Here is a 21,095-nt window from a genome sequence, read left to right on the forward strand (position 1 = left end):
ATTCTGCTTGACTTAACAAGTGTAATTGACATAAAAAATGAAAATGCTTCACTTTGCATATTTGCAGTCCCCCACTGCATCTTTATATTATATGGATACTGTTCTGGTCAATTCTACCTGGCAGTCAAAGTGGAGATTAAAGCAGTTAGAAGAGTTAAATACTATTTGTTTCTTTGCAAATGTGAGACATATTTTACCCCAATCTCACACACACACACACACACACACACACACACACACACACACACACACACACACACACACACACACACACACACACGCTCTCCCTATTCTATTGACCTCTGTTAAGTGCAAGGAGAACGTAGATATTGTTCCTGTGGGCAAACTCCACCCACATTGAGTGGACCGTCTGCAGGGAAGGAACAAAACATATAAAGATTCAAGGGAGTCCTAACAACATTACACTCTGTAGCTACAGTACATATGATACACTCACCTGTCAGAGCTTTACCAAATGAGCAGCAGAAGTAAACAGTTGACAGCTCTGGAGGCTCTGGAACTCAACTTTGATCATGTCAGTGAAATAGAGGAGGATGTATCTGGAGATGAAGACCATCTTAAGTCTGATGTTTCTGATTATGAACCAAATGAAGTAACTGCTAGTCATATTCCTCCAAGTAAGAAATCCACATAAAAAAATGGTGAAATATGGCAGTTTCAATCCCCAAATATATGTCAAGCAAAACTGTCTGCAGAAAACATAATAAAGACAGTGCCAGTGTCCACTAGGATGGCAGTGACTCATGTAACAGACATCAAGTCAGCTTTTGAGCCCAATTCAATATAGAAAATCATTCATGAAATGACTAATCTAGAAGGAAGGCTTGTTTCAGGGGAGAAGTGGAAGGAGCTGGATAAAATTTATTTAAATGCATATTTGAGGGTCCTCATTCTGGCTGGGGTCTATAAGTTAAAGGATGAATCAACAGCCAGTCTGTGGGATGCAGAGACAGGCTGTTGTCTCTGGATACTTTTCATATTTTCTCCAGAGTAATCCGATTTGATAATTGAGACAAAGACTATCAGATGGAAGAGAGACAAGCTGGCAGCTATTACAACAGTGTGGGACAAGTGAGTAGAGCAACTTTCACTATTCTATAACCCAAGCCCTATTGCCCTAGGGGATGGGTGGACAACTCCAGGCCTTGAGGGCTGGTGTCCTGCAGGTTTTAGCTGTGCTCCTGATCCAACACACCTGAATCAAATGGCTGAATTACCTCCTCAGTATGCAGTCAAGTTCTCCAGAGTCCTGCTAATGACTTTTATATTTGACTCAGGTGTGTTGGATCAGGAACACATCTAAAACCTGCAGGACACCGGCCCTCGAGGCCTGGAGTTGTCCACCCCTGCACTAAGGGTGGACAGCTAGTGGCATTCAGAGGTCACTGCTCATTTAGGTAATATGTGCCTTCCAAAGCAGCTAAATACGGCATAAAAATCTGGGCAGCCTGTGATGGAAACACCATCTATGCACTGAACATGCAGGTTTACACTGGAAAGCCAGCTGGGAGAGCCCCAGAGAAGGATCAGGGTATGAGGGTCATGCTTGACATGGCAAGTTTCCTGTAACCTGTGATAATTTTTTCACAAGCTACAACCTGGGTCAGGAGCTTCTCAAGAGAAAACTTGCAATAGTCTGAACGGTCTAAAAGAACAGGGGCGAATGCCCTGCTGAGCTGCTGGTAACCAAAACCAGTGTCCCTCAGGCTTCCATGTTTGCCTTCACACACACACACACACACACACACACACACACACACACACACACACACACACACACACACACACACACACACACGCCATAGCCCTAGTGTCTTACTGCCCGAAAAAGGGGAAAAATGCTGAAATTAGCACATGAGAGAACCAGAAACCAAAGTGGGATGGACAACTTGGACAAAGTCCCAGGGTCCTACATCACTAAGCAAATAACTGTGCACTGACCACTGGTCATCTTTTACAATATAATTGATGTATCAGCCTCCAGCAACTTTGTCATTTGAATGTGAATCTTTCCTGAGTGGGACATGTCAAAGCTGTATAAGAAGCACATCTTTGTTGAGGAGCTGGGGAAGGTGCTTGTGGTACCGTATATACAACAGAGGCAACACATGCCAAGAACCCCATCTGCAACTACAGTGAGACAAGTCAGGGGAAGCACACTGTGATGACATGTCCCTCATGTCCTGTGTAGATGCACACACATGCACCTTGTTCATTTCAGCCTATTAATTTTGTGTATTTTTGGTCTTAAACATTGCATATTGTTTACAATCACAACACGATGACATGTCACTCTCACTGTGCTGTGGTGATCAATTTGACCGTGAACAGAAAAGATGTCTCATGTTAATTTATCAATGTCACACCATAATTTTTTCTTTTTTCAAAATGTGAAATTAAAAACAAAAAAAAAAAAATCAGTTTTATATGTTGGCATTTTCAAGGTACATTTAAAAAGTTTTAAAGTGCATTTTTTTATGAAAAATGATTGAATCCTCATTGAATTATGATCTGTGAGAGGTAAAGAACACCACTGCACTAAATAGTGACTGAAACTGATTGTAAAATGCCACATAAACAACAGTCAAGTGATTAAAGACATCACTGTTTCAGAATTATGTTATTCACCTGACACAAAAAAGGGCTTTTTTTGTTGTTTTTGGCAGCACTGGCCTATATAAAGAGCTGAAAAAAAAAATCCAGAGCCCTGCTGGTGTTTGTCAATATTCTATTGATTGCTTTGGACTCACTTTTCCATAGATCAACACAGTATTTTATGTAACTGTGTGGTTTGATGGGACTGCTGTTCCCAGCTTGCTCACTCTTTGTGCTCAGTGGAGTCTATTGTACTCATAGTGTTAGCTCACTCCTCCTGAATACCTGCCTCTCTGTTGGCATTTGTGCCAGTGTCTCTGAGTGTCTCATTTCTCTCTGCTTATATGCATCTGTCTGTCTCTTTTCCCTCACAGCATTTTTCTCCTTGTCCCCATAGATTCCCCAAACACTTTGGCTCTTAACTGCTCTCTTCTTTTCTCTTTCTCCCACATGATCATCCTCCACCTCACATCTTCTCTTTGGTGTTTCCATAAGTGCCAGGTCAGTGGTGTCCCTGGAGTGACCTTGGGGGTAATGAGCTCTTGATCACGAGTCAGGAAACCCGGCATTCAACACCCACCCCATCACCCTCCCCGCACCCCATGTAACAGACACACACAAAAAAAAGAAAAAGTCTACACAGCTATCGTATGCTCAGCCCACAAAGACAAATAGTATTGGAGCGGCAGGGCAGCAGGGCAGAGGTGCAGATGAAAAGAGCCTAGAGAAACTATTGCTTTAAGCTCTGAAATACAACTACCAGACCTCCAAAACAAAGTAAGTGGATTCTTTTTCTGGGTGTACACTTACTGATACATGGCTTTTGTGGGGTGATGTAATGATGAGATGATTAATAGAGCAGCTTGGCAGACAACTTAAGTTTAAAATTTGTATGACTTTTGGTGTGTCTGTCTGTAGAGTTGGCATGGGATTTATATTAATTTTAGAACTGACAATATCTGCCCTGCTTGTGTTCACTTTGCTTTAAAACTTGCAATAAGTAAAGTTTTGGTAAAGTTGCAAAAAAAATTACCTCAGTAAAAGTTTCATTTCTAATCGCAGCACTGTTTTGCAACTGTGCCTTTTTCTCATATTTGGCCCTTTTGGTAAAATACTTCTGTAGACATGGTTCTAATTGTTTCTTTGTTGTTCTTCGCATTTTAAGCAGATTTTGTCTTGAGGCTGTTGATAGGAGATAATAAACACATGAAAATATAAAAGACTATTAAGCTTAAAATGCTGAGAATTATAACTGCAGATGGAAAATAGGCTTGTAGACATACTGAGTAAACAATTGAAAAGACCCAATAATCCAGCAGCCATGGGCTACGGACTTTGCTGTTAAGTCATTAACTGGGCCGTTTTCTCAGTGATTAGACTTCAAACATCCATATGTTTTGTTTATTATTGCTATCAGCCAAATATGTGTTGGCCCAAATCAAGTCTGCCTGTGCATGTGTGCTTGTTGAAGTGGGCCACTTTTTTCCCAGGATGTCGTAATTTGGGTCAGGCCTGACTGGAATGACAAACCCAGAGCTGCTGTTTTGTATCAGCGCTATGCGATCCAGCAGACCTTCTGCTTCCGTTGCCATGGCTTTCTTCAGCTCCGGTATAGCAACCCGAGTCAGCCCAAACAGTGTTCCTCTCTGTCTTATGGGCATTCCTACTGCGGACAAAAGCTTTCTCTGGCTCATTCTTGCTCGAAATGAGGTGTCCGCTTCATTTCTTCAGAATCAACACATGGTGTGGTCCTAATGAAAGAGCGGGGGGAGATTAAACATGAAGTGGAGATGAGCTTGAGAAACCTGCTTTGGTCCGTAGGAAGTCGGAGCACAATGTGGATTAAGCTGGATGACAGCCAGAAGGGGCAAACTCATAAAACTACTTCATTTCTAAATAAGTCCTGGCATTTTCCCCCCAAGATGGCCACTTTGAGGCCTTTAAGAGACATTTCACACATTCTGCCCTTTTCTTTTTAAAAACTGTTTGACCCCAGACTTCACCACATGATGTCACCTATATGTCAATGTGTTTAAACACAAAGCCAGTTGATTTCTTTCAGTGTCCTTACAAATGCTTTGACGAGAAAGTTCTCTATGGAGGAGCTGGAGCAATAAGGCATAGAATTGCTCTGTTAGGGCCCTGAGAAGTTCGCTCCAGGGGGGAGGGAACAGTGTGAATGGAGCCAGTTCTCATCTATAGGGCACAAGTAAATGAGTGCGAGAGAGAAATGGAGAAAGAGGCTAGGGGGGTAAAGACATACACAAAGATCCTCACATTGAGTGTCTGGTTTATTTTTGTGGGGTATGTGCTGACCCCTAACATGTGGGATGTACAGAATGACACTTGATGGGTCCAGGGGGCTTCCGGAGAAAGGGAGGAAAAGATAAAGGAAGGGAATAGAAGAAAAGAGGAAGGGAAGGATGCCAGTAGAGAGGCCTGTGAAGGAACTCTTCTAACCATCAAGTTCTAAAGGCAATAAGCTAAAGTAGAATCATCTGATCATTAAAGGATCATTGGACATATTTTGATAGTAAAAACAAAAACAAAAAACAGGATAATTAATGAGAACTGGAATGAGTTGATTTGGTCAAAGAGCTCAGGTTTTAAAGGACTACTCTAGACATTTATTATATTCTGCAGTTGTGATAAAAAGTGACTGCAAAAAGCCCGCCTCTTTGGGCTGTTAGGTTAATAATCATAAGTGGAAATGCTGATGTTCTCACAGAGATGTCATGCCAGCACCTATTTCATTACAGAGGAGGGTGAGATAATCAAAGCTGTCTGCTAAACCTTTGAGCTTGTAGGGGAGCCGGTCCCCATTGTCTGAAGAAGCTCAATGAAAGAGCTACGAATGCCTTTTGTGGAAGAATTCAATTACACAAGCCGGGGTTTGTGTTTGTACATACTATAGAGGCATATTGTGAGTCTCTCAATTGCTTTTTATTCAGAATTAAGTTTTAGGACATTGTTTTAAAAAGGTAAAATACTCCTTCCTTCTGTTTGTACAGATTTTCACCTTTTTTTGTGAAAATTTGTGGCCAGCATCTCTCTCTGGCATGCTGTTGGCTCGATCTGGTGTTTGATCCTCAGAGAGCTAATGAAAACCTGAGGCTTTCCACCATAATCAGTTGGCTCATTAGTGTTCCACTCAGTCACACAGCCACCCACGCACACTTACACTTACACACATGCACAAAAACAGACAAACTCTCCCCAGGCCCCTCAGTCAATGACTGAAAGAAAATAGGGCAAAGGTCACATGGCTGGGTGTGAATTTCTATACTTGTTGAGGAAGTAAACATGCAGCTGTGATGCAAGACTTAATTAGATACATTTGTGCAGCTGTGCTAGCGTGACTAGTATTTTGTTTTCACCTTGTGGGCCATGTGTTTGCCACCATGGCAAGCTATGGCATGCACGGTCATAAAACCCAAAGTTAATTTGAAGTACTTTGGAAGGTATTTTTGTACTTGTCTGGCTGTCTGACAACAAATCTTATAACCCAGCTGTGCCTGAACCTTGTAAGATGTAGTCACAAAACCTTTCAGATGTATTTTTTTGCCAATGAATGTATGTGAGTTTAGATTGATCGATTACAAGATGGCCTCAATAGTTTTATCAAAATGGTGATCTCTTGAACAGCCATACTAATCCTGCAGTTTACCTTTGCCAAACAATTATTTTGCAAAACATAAAATTTTATAGTTTTAAAGCAGTCTAGCCATCAGTTGTGGCATCTCAAAATCATGCATTGGCATACAAACATTTACAAATGTCATAAATAGCATAGATGGCAATTGACTATGATGCCAAAGAGGGGAAAAAAAAAAGAAATTTAAGACTCTTGGAAATCTTAGCATTATCTTATCTTAGCAATTTACCTTTTTATGTGCGTGCAATTAGATAATGACTCAGATAGGTTAAACATTTCAGGCAGTGTACAAGATGCAGACTCTGAACAGATGTAGTAGTGTACATGCTTAGCAAATGTCATACAGGGAATACAGGTCCTGAGGGTGCTGCTTTACTTAAGGTTTTTGTGTGTACAGGCCTTAGAGTGTGAAGCACAGGGGGATGGATAGTGTTTGTATTCCTCTAATAAACTGAGGGATGATCTTGTCTCTCAATGTGAAGGGAAAGCTTGAAACTCAGAGGATTTTAGAATAAACAATAGTGCTTGAGTTGTACTTACCACAAAGCTAAAAGCAAAAGGACATTGAAAACATTGGGATATTAGCATGCGTTCAGCGATAATATCTTGCAGACACTGTCATTTTTAATCATTAACAACTGGTTATTCTTCTGCAAACCTTTCTCCGTTTATAATAGGTGCAGCAGAAATAAAAGTAAGCCTCATTAATAACTTAGAAGACTTTCTCCCCAGTGCAGAACCTTGCTTAATGGCTCACAAGTAAACCCTGAGGGGGCTATTAAATAACATACAGCCAATACATTGGCAAAGCTCCACCTAAATGCTGTAATGCATAGGCTCAATCAATGAAATCTAATTTTATTTAGAATCACTTTTTAGCTGCTTTGGAGCCAGGAATGCATTCAGCAGGAGAGTTATTAGTGGTATTATAATCACTTCTTCAGTGATAATTTGATCCTTGCAAGCCGTAAACTGTGAAAGGTTATGAAATGAAGGAAAAAAGCATTCAGATATGCATGGGAGCAGGTTCCTGTTCACAGTGATGCAAGGATTTGTTGTGATGTGGTCACTGATGTTGAATGGAAAGTTAAATTGATTGTGAGCATCACTGTGGAACACCGTCTGCCACTTAGTTTCTCTGTTCCAGTCCCACTGCTAATTGGATTGCTAATGGTAATGATGCACAGGGGTTAGACACTTCTCTGATTGGAATGGTTTGCATTGTTTGTCGTGAAATCTAACCACATTTGCAGTGCTGTGATCACATAGAAGTGATCCCGGGTTTTAAAATATAACTCTCTTCAAATGATTCAGTAAAATTACATTCATTTTATTCTTCTAGTATTATTATTCTTAAGCTTATATTTTTTTTCCTTGTGTGTGTGTGTGTGTGTGTGTGTGTGTGTGTGTTTTAATTAAGTCAAACAGTGGTTACTTGGGTGTTTGAAGGGCAAAATCTTCAATACTTAACATTAAAATAATTTGAAACAGTTTATATAGCCTCCTCATGCCAAAGGGGGTGTCTAATCCTTGGTTAAATCTCAGCAGGTTTTAATCAGGCCCAGTGGAGAGTTTCTGCAGCTCTGGGATGTCTTCCTATGCTTGCCTTAGGGTACCACATTCTAGAGAAAGTATGATTTGGAAAGTTAAATGCCTGTGATGGATGGGGAGAGGATTAGATAGGCCCATGGTTACAAACACTGAGGACGGCTTTATGTCCACCTACTAATAAGTGATTAGATACCAGAATCTGTAAGGGTAGGGGTGTTGTTACTTGGCCTAAATACCCTAAAATATGTGTGTCTTTTACAGCTGTCCCTGTTAAGAGAATTATGCATTTTGAATCCTTTACTCAGAAGTTAAAAGCTTCATCCACATAGAGGCAATAGGAGATGGAGGAGTGAGAGGAAAGAGTTGAGTGGGATGGAATCTGAAGAAAACGAGAGAGGCGAGAGAGTCATTAGTCATAACCATTAGTATTCCATCCACAGCTTGTGCTGTGAGACAGCCGGTCTGTCCAAACAAACAACCGGCAGAGGGGGGGATGCCTCATTATAACTTCCCCCCTTTCTTCTCACCCGGAGTTCACATTCCATCTGACCATAAACACCAGGCCAGGGCTCTGACCTTGCCCTCTGTCTCCACTGGAGTTTAGAGATGTTAGCAGGGCTAGTAAAGCAACAATTCACATGCTGTTCAGTACATGATGATGACAGTACAGTACAAGGCTGCATCCTGTGAGAAGAAAGCAAAAACACAGTCTGAAATCCTATTCTTCATCTCTTGGAGCAATTTAGCTTTGTGGCTTCTACAGCCTGATGCATTTATGGAAAGGACATCTTTCCACCCTTGAGATGTCTACTTCTTTTACCTTCCTTTCCCAGCAGTGTACCTATGAAAGATTCTACTGGTCCCAGAAGGAGATGAACTGAGAAGATATTTGCTGAAGACAAAATACCTGCAAATACTCGCTAACAAAAAAATTAAATACATTTGCTTCAGCTACAATACCTACATAAAACATTCAGAGCCATATGGCAGGGTAATATAATTACCCAACAGATGGCATTTTTTATTTGTAACCCATTTATATCCACGCTGGAATTTCATATAGAACTTGAGCCAGCCATTTTAATAGTTATAAAAAAAATACTCATCAAAATTCCCCATCTTCATATGCTAAAAAAATATAAAAAATTAAAAAACAATGTAAACACTCAGTTACCAGATTAACTCATGTAAGAAGAGAGAAAGAACATTCCTAGGTACTAACAGTGGACAATCACTGTAGATCAGCCAAGAGTGGACTGCTGTTTCCTCACTTTCCAGAAACAAAAATGAAACAGAAAATTTTCTTTTTGCAACTTTTCTCATGAAGTAACTAAAAATGCCAAGAGGGTACAAAAGGTAAACAGCTGTAACCTGCAGTGGAACTGTAACTCCAAAGATTCAAAAATTAAAAGCTCTCACCAGTCCACAAATGCTCTCAAAGAATCTGTCTGATGTGCTGGAAAAAGTTGGATGCCAACTCTGCAACCTGCGTGACTTAAATTATCAGACATCGCTGGACACCTCTGGGAGTCTGACATGGGAGCTGTTTTGGCAGCACGAGGGGATGTACATAATTTTGGGGTGTTGATTTTGCTCATAATTGTAGATTTACCTTGCAAATTGGCTTGGCTGGCTGAATGAGCTGGTTACATATGCTAACATCACACACTTATCAAGAACTGTAGCATCTAACACATTTATTAAAATATTGAACATGTTAAAAATATATATTTTAGAGTACTGATATTGTTTTTCATTTGTTTTATGGGGCATCTCAGTGTTATAGTATCTGAGTTACCAGTTCGGTCACCATCAGCAGTTTTACCATGAACAGTATATATATATATATATATATATATATATATATATATATATATATTTATAATAAGTAATATCTCACTCACAAAACATCTTTCCCTGTGCCTGCCAGCAAGACTGACAGTGGCCAGCTACAGAAAACCAGACTGTGAATAAAAATACACCTGCAGTTTAGAGACCAAAGATGTTTATAAAGAAGCATCTGGCTTTAGGCTTAATTCTCCACATCTCTCTGTGTTTGTGTGTACTTGTTCAGCTATCTCAGTGAGGACCAGCGCAACTTTCTAGCCAATGGAATGAGGACAGTTTGGAAAAGTGAGGACCTAACTTTCTCACACCCCTTCAAAAGAATGTTTGAGGGTTAAGATGTGGTTTTACAATCAAGATTAGAATTAGAGTATGAAACTTAGTCGGGTTTAAGGAATGCATAGACACTCATTGTCACGGAGTAACCTTTGTCACTGTTTCTTCTATAAAGTTGCATTAACAGTTCTTTTTAGTCATTAAGTGCATAAATTTAGCCAGTTGTAGAAGCTTTTGGGGAAAGTGATAAACTCAGTAATTTTTTCCTGATAAATGATTGTAAATACTAAAAGATCCATCCATTTTCTTACGCTTATCCTTTTCAGGGTCCCAGGGTGGCTGGGGCGTATCCCAGCTGTCATAGGGCGAGAGGCAGGGTGCACCCTGTACAGGTCGCCAGCCTGTCGCAGGGCTAACACATAGAGACAGACAACCATTCATTCATTCCTATGGGCAATTTCGAATCACCAATTAACCTACCCCCACTAACTACATATCTTTGGACTGTGGGAGGAAATTGGAGTACCCGGAGAAAACCCAGACAAACATGGGGAGAACATGCAAACTCCACACAGAACCTAGGACCTTCTTATTGTGAGGCAACAGTGCTAACCACCACGCCACTGTGCTGCTCAATACTAAAAGATGCGGAAATTATTGTATTGTATCTCAAAATCTACTAGTTATACATGAAATGCTTAATACCCTTGCATTCAATACTATGTAATTTTCAATAATATAAGCTTTGATCTAGAGTAAAACTGATAGATGTAAAATGTGATATTGACTGTGAACTTTTCTTCCTTTCTTTTTGAAAAAAATGTTTTGCATCAAACTTGTGAACTATGGATATAGCTGTTATGTTTATCCAGTAACTCAATAAGTTCATACTTGAGTAAGTTTTTAATTCACAAATTGACAATGGATGAAAAACATGTCCATATAATTGAGCTGAGTTGTCATTGGATACTTGCTGACCACTGAACTGCAGAGCCCAAGAACTTGACCTGAAGAACTACATTGCAGCAGCCTTTTTTGCAAGTCAATGTTTGAACTTCTACCATTTGCCATTTGTACCTTTTGAAAAGTTCAATTATGTACTTGAGTGACCTTTAAACATAATCATCAGGGAATATGGAGTAAATCAGAGTACTGCCTTCATTTTAAAGGCCAATTCTCCCTACACTGCAGTTCTTCTCTCGCTCATGCTTGGGAATGCTAAAGGCAACCAAACAGAGGAACATGTCATTGCCACGACAAGGACATGAACCCTCACTGGCTACCAACAACCCAACAGCCATGCTAGTGGGAATTAAATCCAGTGTATCTGAAGTGTGAAGGAGTCCGCCCCCCCCTCACTTGTCTGTATATTTGGGTGCCTTAATTACTGCACTACCTAAAATGAAACTGAAAACAGTGATTATTTAATCTACCACTGTAATTCAGAATGAATTGGTACAGTATAAATATTTCTGACTGAAATAGTTTTTTTATTTTGTATTCATGACTTTTTGTCATGCAAAGGTAAGGGGATTAGATGAAAACATGCTGAGTTCTTTTTTCCATTAGCTTATGCTCTGCATTAATTTATCATTTACCTCTCTCTATTTATTCAGGGTTTTGCTTTTATAATGTCACAGTTCTAAAAAAAAAAAAAAAAAAAAAATCAACAACAACAACAAAAAAACAGCAGTAAACAAACTAATTAATTGCCACTAATGTTACATTTCAATTTCTAGCATTAAAAATTGACATTTACACTACCAGTCAAAAGTTTGGACACAGTTGGAAAGTGTGTCCAAACCTTTGACTGGTACTGTGTATCTTTTCACTCTATAAGCTCTACAGAGACGACCAGCTCTTACTGAATTAACTGCATGCCAGTTTTGGTCACTCGTTTTTCACAGGGTAAAACTACCTTGACTGCAATGGGTTGCTTGACACACATTAAAGTAAAAGAGTGTGTCAGCCCTGGCAGTAGTCCCACCACACTCTGCAATGCTCATACGTGAGGACTTGGTGTCTCTTCTGACTGCTGCAATGCTTAGTGGCAAGTTGAAAGGTTATGCTTAATGCCCTGGGCTGTGACTGAAGGCAAGAGCCGTGCTTTCCCATCATACAAATTCCTCTGTCTCCCCTGTCCACCTCTTAACCTTACACCCATCCCACAGCTGAGCAGAGCCTGTGTCACAGAAGGGCTGCTGGCATTTGCACATCAGCTCTGAGTTGTATTTTCACTTTGAATGGGAATGATTGGATCTGTCCATGCAGCAAAAATGGGCTCCCTTATTTATTTGTAAATTGTGTCACATATAGTATTGCTGCATTTATGGTTTGGTAAATAAAGCTGGAGAAAATGGTGTTTTGTGCAGATGAATGTAGACAATGACAGTGGTGGGCACACAGAGAATCTAGTGCATTGCATTCCTGATGAATGGAAATAGCTTACTCCAGAGGCAGGCTGGTGGTGAATAGGATGGATCTGTGAGGTGAACTTTTGTAAACACTGCATTGTATTTGTGGGCAAAAGGACTAAATGAGCCTAGTTGGAAAATGGGCTACATTGTGAACATTTTCATTCCTTATTATCATAAAGTACATATCTTTACTGTGACTGCAGATGTTTGAACTTTCTTTAGTATATTTGGCTGATTGGAATATCGGATTGTCCAGTGTTCTAAACAATAACACGGTAAATGGCCTGACCTAAATGCTTTTCTCTTTGAGAATATTCTATCACACAGAAACCTCTTTAGTTAAAGACTTCGTGATGAACTTTAGTGACATTCAGTTGGCTGAGCCATCAATGGAGTTGCACACAAACAAGCTACCACCGATTTTATTGTGGAATAAATTAGACAGTGTGGATGCTGTGTATTGAATTCCTATCAGACTCTCCAGCTGATGTCAGAGGACCTTAGGCGGTGGATCTCTGTGATGCTGCACGTGCTTTCCTTCATGCCTACTCTTCACTTAAAAAAGTCTCTCTCAAACACACATATACAGCCACACATGCAAACAGCCTGGATGCCAATTATATGCAAATATAAACTTAACATAAAAAGTAAGGAAATTTGTGTTTGATCGATTATTTCTTTGTTGTAACAATGCTTCTTGGCAATGAATCTTACACTGTTAGAAAGCCTGTTAATTTCTCCATAAATGGCATCATATTTGTAAGTAAAATACATTTGTGGGTTGAGCAGCAGAGCTGAGTATGTGTGTTACACTCATGAAAAACTTGCCAAATCATCTCTGCGAATGTCAAACAGCTTATTCTGCCACTGACTCTTGTTTAGTGTTGTGTGGTTTTTGTCCTGCTCTTCCCCTCACCCCCAACTGGTTGAGGCAGATGACTGCCCCTCCCTGAACCTGGTTCTGCCAATGGTTTCTTCCTGTTTAAAAGGGAGTTTTTCCTTCCCTCAGTCACCAAATGCTTGCTTATAGGAGGTCCTTCGATTATTGTGGTTTTTCCTCTGTATTATTAGGGTCTTTACCTTCAAATGGGATGCTATCCCGCTGCATTGTGTGACCAAGCTGGTGACCAACATGAAGAGGAGGAAGGCTGTTTTGACTGTGTATGTTTCTTCTACATGCTGCTGAGGCCCCTGTTAAATTAATAAATTGTCAACATGTCTTGTTTCTCCAGATTTCAATCATCCAATCTAATAAATGACAAAAAAAAAAAAAAAAAAGAGTCAATAGCAGAATAAGCTGTTTGGTATTGGCAGAGAAGATCTGGCAAGCTTTTCATAGGTGCAACCCACATACTCTGCTGCTCAACCCACAAATGCTTTTTCCTTATAAGGGAAAATAAACAGGCTTTCCAAAGGCATAAGATTTATTGCAAAGAAGCATTGTTACAACAAAGAAATGATTGACCAAACAAAATTTCCTTACTTTTTGTGCTAAGTTTATATGGGGGTTTTTAGGTGATGAGATTTTGAGTATCCTTTTGGAAAACAGGCGTTTCATCCATCTGTAATAAGAAATGTTTTAACGCTGATTTTTCTTGGTTTCAATGCTTATTTATTTATTATTGGCTGTTTTTTTTTTTTTTTTTTTTTTTTTTTAACCCAGACAGTTCTTCATACTTGTCAAAATAATTACAAGGCTAGACTCTATGAAGAATCATGCCTCTTGCCTGTAGAGCTTATAGACTTGACTTTATCTTGGTCTTGGAAACTTAGCTTTGGAAAACAATGCTAAATGAAAGAAATGCTACAGATTAGCCCTCCCTTCAGCCTCCAAATTTGATCTCCTTTTGCCAAATGGCCGTAAGAAAATCTTGGTTCATCCTGAATTCTCTGTAAATAACATTACTCCTGCTTCATCGATGGCTAGAAATAAGACTGCCACTGGGTTCTAGAATAGGGCATCGCAAGCTATGTGTGATTCATTTCAGGTCATGTAGAGCCTGGTAGTGTAGGAAATGAATGACACTATCATTGCAAGCTGGAGTAAAAAAGATAAAACTGCACTATTTCTTTGTTGCAGAAAAATGCAACAGAAAAAGAATCACTTGAAATGAAAAACAGCCACATTTTATAGGATAGTAAGCACAAAACACCACACTGAATGCATGAAACTGATATTGAGTTGTGTAGCCTCTTCCATCAAATTTATGTCTTCTGCCACACTTAACATTTATCGTGAATTCTTTCAACAGTAGAAAAACAAGATGAAAAGTGATATGAAATAACTTCTTGTAAGAGTTTATAAATCAACACAGATAGGGCCAGCTGTAGCACTTAAGCCAAATGCAAAGCAATGTATACTGATCTTTTTCAAAGCCAACCAATGGTGAGGATTACAGTGACACATGAGGCAGAATTTAAATACTCACTTTTGTCTTAGCTTTGTTTTCAGCCTCAGGAAAGTTCTGCAGTAAACTAATTGTTCAGCACTACATCTTATAGCTTGTTGAGATTTTTTGTGTACTGCATTGTGCTGAGCGGATAGCATTTATTAGGACTTGTCTTTGAATGCCAAGCAGCAGTGTATGGGGATGAAAAATGAAGTCAACATGGAAGCATCAAATACTCCAGTTCTTTCAGTGGCCACTTGAGGCTGCACCAAAAGCAAGTCGGTCCTCAAAGATGTCCCCCTGCTAAAATGTCCAACATTGCAACAGAAATAAACACGTTTACAAGTTGGCACAAAAAAAGTTACTGTTATTTAGGATTAATGAGCAGGTGTCATTATATCTCCATAGATGCAGCTTGATAACTTAACATCCTTTTGTCCAAATATGGTCACTTCTGGCTCCCAAGTTGCATGCTGAGACCCCAAAACCGGAGTTCAAAAATCAGTGGGTGACATCTTTTGTATTAAATTTCAGATGCACACAGAAAATACTCAAGTATGTTCACCTTCTTGTCCCTAAAGTTCTGGTTACACTCTATACTTTATTTTATTTATAAGCACTTTGAAAGATATAGTGTGAATCAAAACAATCTGTATAATACTGGCTAATACAAGTAAATCTAAGAAAATGTTAGTGCAGGGTTTTCCTGTTTCTACCTTTTTATTTCCATCATACACAAAAAAATACAGAAATTGTTTTAAGACGACTGTCATAACTAAATATTTGTCATGTATTCATTGATATAAACATGACTTGTAGAGAGTATTTATTTGTTTATTTATGCCAGGGGAAAACAAAGATTGGGTAAAGTTTTCATATGTAAGAATCTCCCTGCTTTGACAGCATATTTTCTCAGAGACAGGAGCGGAGTTTGACATGTCTGAGAGCTTCTTGCAGATGGCCGGTATTTCATGCTTGTTTCACTGAATAAATTTTGATGGGCTGCTGTGGTCCAGATGTCTTTTAACAGTCCCGACAAGCCTTTGTTCTTTTCCTGTTTTCATGTCTGATCCCCAACAGCCCATAGGGGAAGCTCTGTCGGCTGTGCGCTGCAAACCTTTCTGTTTGATCAACTTCTAACATATTTGAACAATTTAGGCAGGGATGAGGGCAGGTAATTCAAAGCCTGCCATAAGAGTGTTATGGGGAGATGAGAAGACACATGGGTTCACAAAGAGCAGAGGAGAAGGTCTGCTTTCTTGTTTGTGCGCTGCTGCATACTCTAAAACGACCCATCAATGTGGAGGATATTCTTAAATGAACCCCTAATATAGCTGACATCTTCTATCTACAAAAAAATGATCCCATTTCCCACAAAAAGCATCGCTACCCTTTCCCTACTTTTCTTCAGGCAATAACTTATTTTACCCAGAAGAGGCCAGTGTATAGTTGATGAGGTCATACACTCAATATGACAGATACTGTATACAAAAAAGGGCTTTTAAACACCTTCACATGGAGGTCATAGTAAAGAGACAGAACCATGGAGATAATTTAGTCCAGAAGCACAGTGAAGAAATCAATGGAACATCGAGCAGCAGGAAACAAAGATGCACATAGTGTCTGATAGTGAGTTAGGGTAAATGATAAGGCCATCCCTGCTATTGTTTGAAGTAGAAAAACAGAGTGAGCAGGAGAAGAAAAGCTGTGTTCAGTATTGCCGTGAAAGGACATTGATAGTGGGTGTCATTAAATACAGTTACTGCAAGAGAGGTCAGGGCTGTTATAGATAGATCATGAGAGCCCTCTACTGACAGTTAAATCAAAAGAAACTACTATCAACATCAAAGCAGACTCTCCTCCTTCCATTTCTTTTCCTCTTCTGTGCATTAAAAAGAAAAATAGACTTTATTGAATATGTATGATTATTTTCCATGGCTGAGTCATCTGAAACGAGTTGTGTTTTTCTCATCACATCATCACATGGAGAACATCTGGAGAATGTGGAGAAATTATGGTCATCATTTAGCTCGAAAATCCTAATTCAAATGCCCACCTACTTGTAATGAAAGTAATGATTTAATGATCTGAAGGGAGGTTTGAAAGTGATAAGGATAACAGCAGGAAAATGCTAAAAATTTTAATAACCTACAGAAGTGACCCCAGATTTATGCTGAAGCCTTTAACACTAAAGTGTCATTTTTCAAGCTCTTTTCGAACAATGATACTTTTTATTCCAAGAGATAAAATCTTACAGAATAAATTTGGTGTCACACCAAATGTGGCAGATTTCGCAATTATAATAAAGTAAAATCTCTTTATCTCTGCTGCAGAGATGCTCATTAGAGTTAGAAAAGAAAACCAGTGAACTACTTACACCGTTGATTGATCTTTGAGAAATGAGTCAAACATTTAAATGATAATTTAAGACACTTGCTCATTATTTTTTTTTCCAACACATTTGAATCCCAAGCTCCTTTACTTATTAAAAAATGTTTTAAATAGTGCTATATTCTAAGAGATTTAGCACAATTTCAAAATAAGTTTTGATATGTGTTGGGAAGGCCAAGAGTGAAACCAAACAATCTCACATTACTCTGCTCTCTAAGTTCACCTCAGCTCTGTAGGTCCATCTTTCAGTCCAGCCACTAGGGGTATTTGAGGAGGAGAAAGGGGGGAAAAAAAAAAGCAGACACAAACAAAAAACAACCTCACCCCACTCCCCCACCCCCCAACTAACAAAAAAAAAAAAAAGAAAAAAGAAAAAGAGCAACACACACACTGCAGGGAGAAACAAATCCCTGACCAAAGCAGCAGAGAAACACCGTTATTCAACACTGCACCTTAAACTCCCATCTCTCTGCAAGTCATCCTCCTGAGAGCAGCCCGTTACTGAATATTAATCAAGCAAATACTTTAAACTTGAGATGGAATTACAGAGAGGGTTTGAATGCACATGCACTAATTACCAGTAAAATCTCCATTGCATGGGGTACATCTGGCACAAAAATCAAAGGGTTACTGACAGGTTGCCCTTGGGAGAAAATAGTTGAATATGACAACTGATTGGCTTCTGCTAAAGCATACAGGTTAGTGATTAAAAGGCCTAAACTTACTCGCTTGCAGTCATCCCTGAAATTGGACAGATATTGAAGTAATGTTGCGACGCCAAGGGCTGTAGAGACCAACTTTTACTGTTATTTTAAAATCAATAGGCTATTTTTTTTTTTACGCACCACTTCTAGGGGCTTGACTGGTTGTGGATATGTGACGTGCACCTCGTAGATGTTGGACTGTAACTATTTCTGGCCCGCTGCTGCTGCTGCTGCTGTGTGATCAGAGGTGAGCCTCAGCCTGGGGGGAAATTTACAAGAGTTTGCCTTTTGTGAGGTTTTCGTAATCTGCAGTCAGGCTTTGTTCCACTGCCACACAGCAAGGGAACCACCAGGGCTTCAGAAAAACAAAGAGACCATACTGTATGCTTGTTATTCACCATCAGAGACCATTTAGACCTGTACTTTAAATATCTATTTCAAGAAGGCAGAAGGAATACACATAAAACACCTCTGATTCACAGTATGTGGGCTCAATGAGAGTACCATTTCAGTTGTGATAGGTAAATATATATATTGCATTGACTGTATATATTCTCTCATGTCTGTGGCAGGAGTGTGACACTGATACTGTAAACACAACATTACATATTCTCAAAATGATGGGAAGAGCTGTCAGAACTGTCCACCACAATTTGTTTTGCTAAAGTGAATAAACACAATCCGCCCACACTTTCCCAGTTATTGTCTAGCATCGATGTCAGACAGTCAAAACTTCTTCATCTTGGGCAAGTCTCAGTGACAGCACACTTTAAAAATGACTTGCAAATGTTGCACCATTGTCACCACAGCTTCCCTCCAGATGCAAGTCGAGAGCTGCGAAAATGCAAGAGCAGTAAAGAGGGGAGCAATAATGAATCCCTTGACAGTTTCGTGCGCATCTTCTCCCTTAACTCACATACAACAAAGAGCAATGCTCTCCAGAAAATAAAATAGAAAATGCCAAATTAAATCAAATGCGTAAAAGTAGATTATTCTGTCTTGGACTCTGCCACAAATAATAATGCAGCTAGTGAAAACAGAAGATAACCTTCTACTGCATCCTATAAAGCACACTCAACAAAACGGATTCAAAAACCTGTTTAATCAGCCTGTTTGCTAGAATCCAGCCAGCATTGTGCTGCAATATGTTCTGGATAAATATAACCATCAAATAATGCACATTATGTTTTGCCTTCAGACAGCAGCACATATCCACTGCTCTTGGCACTCGTTTCTTTTCTAACAGCTGATCTTGAAGCTCTATTGTACTCTATTATATGGACAGTTGGTAGCATCACACTGTAGAGCACTTTACACACATCAGATTGGCAGACTGGTTTTTCACTGTACCTCACATATGCTGATATACTATTATCCAAATTACATACCTATTAAATTGTTTATTATATTAAGACTGCATATTTTTTTCATACCTAATTCAAAAGTTGGATCTGAAGGCATAAAAAAAATTCTATTTTGTACGGCAAAAAATGTATATTTAAACAACTCATCCTTACTCGAGAGACTATGCAAATCTTTACCAGTGTTAAGTGTCACAAACTCACTGAGTGAAATAAACAGAACTGTGTGCGATGTAGCTATGAAATAATAATCTGTGACATTTTCATATAAATAAATTTGATTTTCCCCTTCATCTGCTTCAACGCACAAAAATGTAGATTTAGCACTCACCTGTTGCAGGAAATTGTCCTGGATGTTTGAAAACAAGCCAATCAGATTTCAGGTTTCTGTCTTGTTTGATAAAAAATAGAAGAAAGACAGCTATCAGAGAAAATACAAAAGAGACTAGAATTAGATGGCTGTATGCTTCCGCCAGTCAGTTTGAAGTTTGTGTAACTCTCTGTCTGCACAGCACCCATGACTTTTCAGATATTAAAATATAAAAGAAAATGTGCATAATACATCCAGATGCACATAAAGATGAAATTAAATTTAAGTAAAGGTGGAAGTCTTTAAAAATTCTTACAATGTGAAACACCCCGAGGCAGTTGTTGTTGTGAACTGGTACTATCCATTTTCTTCTGTTTATCCAATTCAGGGTTATGGGTTGCGGGGTGGGGGCATAAGAGAAGAGGCAGGGTACACCCTGGACAGGCCACCAGCTGATGCAGGGCTAACACAGAGAGAGCACTCCCATTCACACCTATGGGCCGTTTAGAATAATCAATTAACCTAAACTAACTGCATTCTTTGGACTATGGGAGGAACCAGGAATACCCAGTGAAAACCCACACAGACATGGGGGTAACATGCAAGCTCCACACAGAAAGTGGCCATATAAAATATAATTAAATTGAAATGAATGCAGCAGAAATAAATATGTTTACATCCTGATACAAAACAAATCCATTATTTCTATAGCTAATTTCTTACTTCATGAAAAATATACTGGGTCAATATTTTTTATTTGTAAAATTATCCTTTAGTGGGAGTGACCATTAGGCTTTACCTTCAGCTAATTCAAACCACTGAACTGGAACTAACAGGCATGTTTATGATGTTGGAGTCTTTTGGATTTTTTTTTGCAATCATCCGACAAATAATATGGCTTGGTGTGTCATTAATTGTATTGATAGACTGTCCAATAAGACTGTGCTTCAGTTTTGGCGAGTCAGAAGGAATTATTTTATTTGTATGTCAGGCTTCAGTCACACAGGCCTGGAGACTGATCTGTGACACTCTGGCAACAGCAAGCCGCTAGAGAAAATTGTGTTTTCCTTGACTGGATTGCGAGTGGTTTGTTGAGATTGGTGGCAGTTACTAGGTGAAAATGGTCGCAGACAGGTATACTATATGGGGCTGTGCTGAAAACCTCTTTGCGAGTGCGTGGTCTCTAGCTGTACCTGTTGTTTGAATGGGAGATACTCTTGCCAACCACGCAAGAACCAGTAGTGAAACTTTGAACATGAACATTTCTCATTTCAGCTCTGTGTCACACTTTTTCAAGTTTCACTAAACCTCTGTGAATAGTTGGAAAGTGTTTGCAGACAAGCAATCTGCAAGCAACCAAAACAATCACAAGGACCTTGTTGGTGCAGCACCCTCTTTGTGACTGATTTTATCTATAGCTACAACCAGCAACCTCTAGCAACCACTCCCCAACCAGTTGAGGAATACACATTCTTCCCTATTGACCTGTCATTGCCAGGTGTGACTGGGGCCTTGCTTAGCACTAATTAGCAGGTACCTACAGTACCAGTGTCCAAACTTTTGATTGGTACTGTATTCA

At 39.4% G+C, this 21,095-nt stretch overlaps 1 protein-coding gene across 2 annotated transcripts in view; it reads left to right on the top strand.

Moving 5' to 3' along the window:
• The first annotated feature begins 3,249 nt into the window (after positions 1–3,249).
• ptn (pleiotrophin) overlaps positions 3,250–21,095 on the top strand; it is a 49,251-nt gene continuing 31,405 nt past the window's right edge. The window contains exon 1 of one of the 2 annotated variants that reach the window (XM_030719970.1): positions 3,250–3,393. The gene's annotated coding sequence lies outside the window, so the exon portion shown is untranslated. Of the gene's footprint in view, positions 3,394–18,073; positions 18,093–21,095 lie in introns of those variants that run through there. The other variant, XM_030719971.1, reaches the window with a different exon arrangement.

This window comes from Archocentrus centrarchus, chromosome 23 (assembly GCF_007364275.1).
Source record: "Archocentrus centrarchus isolate MPI-CPG fArcCen1 chromosome 23, fArcCen1, whole genome shotgun sequence".
In the NCBI taxonomy this organism is placed as follows: domain Eukaryota; kingdom Metazoa; phylum Chordata; class Actinopteri; order Cichliformes; family Cichlidae; genus Archocentrus; species Archocentrus centrarchus.